Source organism: Lupinus angustifolius, unplaced genomic scaffold, assembly GCF_001865875.1.
Source record: "Lupinus angustifolius cultivar Tanjil unplaced genomic scaffold, LupAngTanjil_v1.0 Scaffold_71_3, whole genome shotgun sequence".
NCBI lineage: Eukaryota > Viridiplantae > Streptophyta > Magnoliopsida > Fabales > Fabaceae > Lupinus > Lupinus angustifolius.
The window spans coordinates 826-5937 of NW_017723443.1; the positions used below are offsets into that span (position 1 = coordinate 826).

Sequence of the window (5112 nt, forward strand, 5' to 3'; positions counted from 1 at the left end):
AAGCTATTACCTCGTATGGTTTTGAGGCAAATAAAGTTGATGATTGTGTGACCATAGGTTCAGTGGCAGTAAATTTATATTCATGGTATTATATGTCGATGATATAGTGCTTGCTAGCAGTGATATAGGACTATTGCATGAGACCAAGTGATTTCTAACGAAGAATTTTGAAATGAAAGATATTGGGGAAGCTTCTTTTGTATTAGGTATTCATATACTGAGAGATCGCTCTCAAGGTATCCTGAGGTTGTCACAAGAAAACTATATAGATAAAGTCCTAGACAGATTTGGCGTGAAAGACAAAAAACTAGGGGATAACCCTATAGCTAAGGGAGACAAGTTTAGTCTCGAGTAGTGTCCCAAAAATGACCTTGAAAGATCTGAGATGCAAAAGATTTCTTATGCATTTGTAGTAGGAAGTCTAATGTATGCTCAAGTCTGTACACGTCTCGACATAGCGTTTGTCATGGGAGTTTTGAAAAGGTATTTGAGCAATTTTGTAATGTATCACTGGAAGGGAATCAAACATGTTATGTGTTACTTAAAGAGAACAAATGATTACATGTTCACTTATCGAATGTCTGAGAATTTAGAGATCATTAGGTACTCTAATCCGATTTTTTGGTGTCTAGACAATAGACACTCCACATCTGGATATGTGTTTATCTTGGCTGAAGGTGATATCTCTTGCAAGTCTGCTAAACAGACGCTCATAGCTCCTTCAATCATGGTTGCAGGTTTCACGGTTTGTTTTGAAACATCAGACCATTGCATATGGTTGCGGAAATTTTGTCACTAGTTTACGTGTGGTTGATGGTACTAAAAGACCACTAAGAATTTGTTGTGATAGTAAGTCTGCGGTTCTTTACTCCAACAATAATAGGAGTTCTATAAAGTCAAAATTTATTGACATCAAGTTTTTGATTGTTAAAGAAAGTGTTCAAAATTGACTAATTTCCATAGAACATACACGGACAAATTTTATGCTTGCTGATCCACTGACTAAGGATTTGGTACCTGAAGTTTTTCATGAGCATATTGCTCATATGAATATTGCTTCTTAGGATACCTTAGTTCAATGGAAGTCTATACGTTTTATGATTTACTTTGGACGTCATATATAGTTTTATGTATAATAAAGTTTATAGTTTATTGTTCTATTTTGAAATTGTACATTGTAACTGTTATGTTACAATTAAAGACTTTGAATTGATCTCACTAAAGAACAAAGAAAGATCAGTTGGAAATAGACATGTTTGAGATCATATTGCATGAAATTTTCATGTCACTCATCCATATTTGATCTATGTCATTGACTATATTAATATGGTGATCATCGTGGTCGAGTCACGCTTGCATGTGATGAATGTCCCGGTGGTTTCATAGTTGATATATGAGATGAACCAGATTGTATTAAGGAGAAGTCTAAATATAAATAGCATACAAATGCACGCCTAAAGAACTTGTGATATAATTGTACTAGGAAGATATGAAGCCCAAGTGGGAGATTGTTAGAAATTTATAATTTCTAATTATGGTTGTCATCATATATTTGATATAATGATATCAACTATTTATTTTAGGGGTTATATTATAAGTGATCTAATTACTAGCACCTCATAGATTTCTAAAAGCTGATAACGGATGTCGGCTTAATGGGTGGATACCCATCAAGTTAACCTATAGGGGATAATGGAAATCCTATAAGTTAACGCATAAGGAAAGTTATGGTCCCCAATACACCAAATCCTAAATAGTATTCACATCTCCCCATTAGAGAAAAAACGAAGGTCCCAAAAGGAATTAAAGATTTGGTTGAGGAAGACCATCATACCAAAACTCTCTCAAAAGGTATATCAAAGGAGTATATCAGAGAACATGGATTCAGATATGACTTTGTATCCTTGTTTTATATAATGTGTGAGAATAATGAGATTCAAGATCCTAAAATTGATATTTCGTCAATCATCAGGAAATATCTAACACCTAAGGCATAGAAATAACATGGATATAGAAGTTCACATACATACAAACAGACATAACCAAGAGAGGAAGTCTAAAATTATCTTGTGATGAATGTAACATAGTATAAGAGTGACCGAGTGCACGAGGCTCCAAGTTAGTGGGTGTGGAGAGAGTATACGTGCATAGGCACAGCCTTACCCTCACAAGCGGATATGTTTTATCCAAGATTTGAACTCGTAATATGAATCATATTTTCTTCAAGATTTCTTTTTGGTTGCTTGGGTTCAAGCAATAGGTGAATTATTTTTTCAGTAGTTAATGTACATTTTTTAAAATATGAAAGAGAATGTTATAGTTTATGCTTAATCTAATTTATGGGTCACATGCTCATCTTGGACTTATCCTTCGTTGTTGCTTTAAGAAAGAAAAAATAACAAATGTGAGCATCACTTACAAGAATACCACAAGTCTCTAAATCTTTTTTGGTATGGACTTGGCAAGCTTCATAAAACTCTCCATCATAGTAGTTGACTGCAAATAGCGACAACTGTCAGGGAAAACGGGAATAATGCCTCACTTCTTTCAACAGTTTAGACTTCAGAAATTATACGCATATATGCGAAGGCAAAAAGACAAAATCAATTGAGCCGTTCCTATGTCAACCTAAAAAATAATACATCATAGATTGACAATAAATTTTTATTGATTCTCACAATGTGTAGTTGCAGAGGAGACTCGGCATGAACAAAACTATCTGATGATGGGGTCTCTTTTTTGCATTCAACTTCATGAGGATGAGGTGACACTGCAGGAACCAAATCTTGTACTTCAGCAAGTACAGGTGGAGGAGAAGGCTGTCTGATAAGTTCATTTTGAGGAGAGATTTCTGTTTCTTCAAAAGAGATAAGAGACGGAGGTTCATCAGCATGCTTGACCTGGCAATCCTCACTCTGGGTAAGAATTGATTCTAAATCTGATATATTGTGTTATTCTGAAATGCTATTATCTCCTTTATTCAGAGATCCATCTTCAAAGGGTTGTTTCAGGCTGTTTGTTCAGATAGAGGATCCAACAGGATGGATATAGTTAATTAATATACTAAAGGAAATACATAAACCAGCCCACAGGTACATCGTGGAACCTTAATATCTAAAATATTAACCATACATCAAACAAACCCCCGTTTTAATTTTTTTTATTTAAATCAACAAAGTTGAGATGATATGAACATACAAAGGTTGAGATGATATGAACAGCATCACTTTTACTTAACATAACGGGAATGCAGATAACATAAAAAACACTACAGAAACTTAAAATAGGCCACAACCTTGGAATTTCAACTGGAGACGTATCTGTGATGGTCGGATACATGATCTACATCCAGAGAAAACAGTCAGGAGAGAATTGAACAAAACTGAAGCACGCAGCTAAATACTAGCATACCCCTTTATCACTTGTAAGTGGTCGCCACTGCCCTTTAAGCCCACGGGGACCTAGAATAGAATGTTTAGAGAGAGTTTCCTCCTTTGGGCGTGGAAGAGTAAGAGATCTACAGAAAGAAAGCAGAACCACAATGGTTTTGAACAAAGAAGTTCGTCTACCACTTTCATATGCATAAGTTTCATATGACAATAAAATGGTAACCAAACAGATTGGCAAGAACCTTCACATAACTTCATGTTTGTGGAGAAAGTAAGTGCAATATTACATGCATTATCAGTTACCCTAAGGAAGTCAAATCATACATGAAGGGTAAGTCTGATACTTACAGTCTTCTCGTATTCTCATCCACATGCCTTATGTACGAAAGCGGCTAGCTCATTGATCCTTGGTTGGAAAACTCTCCAGCAGTTGGTCTGACTGTCTGATCACATATAAAATACCAAATAAGGATTGTTACTGTAGCTACAACCTTCAATGCAAACTCTCCGGCAAATTTTACCTTTATTTGATCATAACTAGTCAAACTTTTCTTTTTTCACTGGAGAAAACCAACGAAATTATTTGGATGACTTTTCTCCCACCCATTGTGTTGGTATGCTTTCTTGCTATTAAGCTCATTGATCTTCTGTTGTACCATTGGTTTCAACTTCTCCAGTTCAATCACAGAACTTAACAATTTCTGTAGAGCAAGAACTTAGAAATTAGATTGCATCCAACAATGTGTAACAACTAACAACTCATTTTCATTTAAGGAAGAGAGTTAAAGGCTAAGTAGTCGACCTTTCTTAATAATTCTTTCTGTCTTTGTGGAGATGTTCTATAATCTCGGTGACGAGGAATTGTCTCAGACACCAAACTATCACCAAACAAAAGAAAAGACCCTCAATGCAGTTTGATAACCAAAATAACAATACAATGAAGTCCCCTTATTTTAAAACCATTCAACTAAAGACAGTACATACTATTATGGGTCAAATAATGATGCACACCATCTTGGGTTACCTAGAATATCTCAGGAGCATGACATATAGATCAATAATATTTTTCTCTGCACGAAAGATATCAGCCTGCAAAATCAAAATCAATATTTGCGCTCAAAGCAGAGCAAGTAACGAGAAATTTTATTTTGAATCCACATTAATAAATTCAGGAACCGAAAATAAAATATCAGCACAAAGAACTAGTAGTAGAAGAAGAACAAATTTGGTTAAGAGTTAAGACTGAATTCACTCTTACACTATGCTGCATAACATAATATTACTGAAAGGAAAAACCAAAGATGATTGCATGAAAATTAGATAGTGAAATCCATGCATGCCGGCCATTTTTCATACACTCTCACCATCACACATTTAAGTACCTAACCTACAATCTGTTGGCTTTATACTCAACCATATGAAGGTAAATATTAATATTGTCTTCAACTGAAGTGAAGTTTCATGAATATAACCAAATATGCTTAGAAATTCTATTGTAATGGTCGATTTGATGATAATTTTTGTACGAGGAAAAGACCAACAAGAATGAATTAAAGGTTGTCAAATCAAACTACCAAAAGGTCCTAGACACCTGTTGGGCAAGACAAAAAGAGTAAGTCACTGTTCAAAAATCAAACCCATCACTTATCGACACATATCATTTCCTAATACAAATTCTTAGATGTGACATATTGATAAGCGCATCCACTATACATCTGTTGTC

The 5112-nt window shown here is 34.9% G+C and overlaps 1 pseudogene; it reads right to left on the reverse strand.

Annotated features, from left to right (window-relative positions):
- Nucleotides 1-2329: 2329 nt before the first annotated feature.
- Nucleotides 2330-4736, reverse strand: LOC109339330 (annotated as a pseudogene).
- Between the last annotated feature and the right edge of the window lie 376 nt (nt 4737-5112).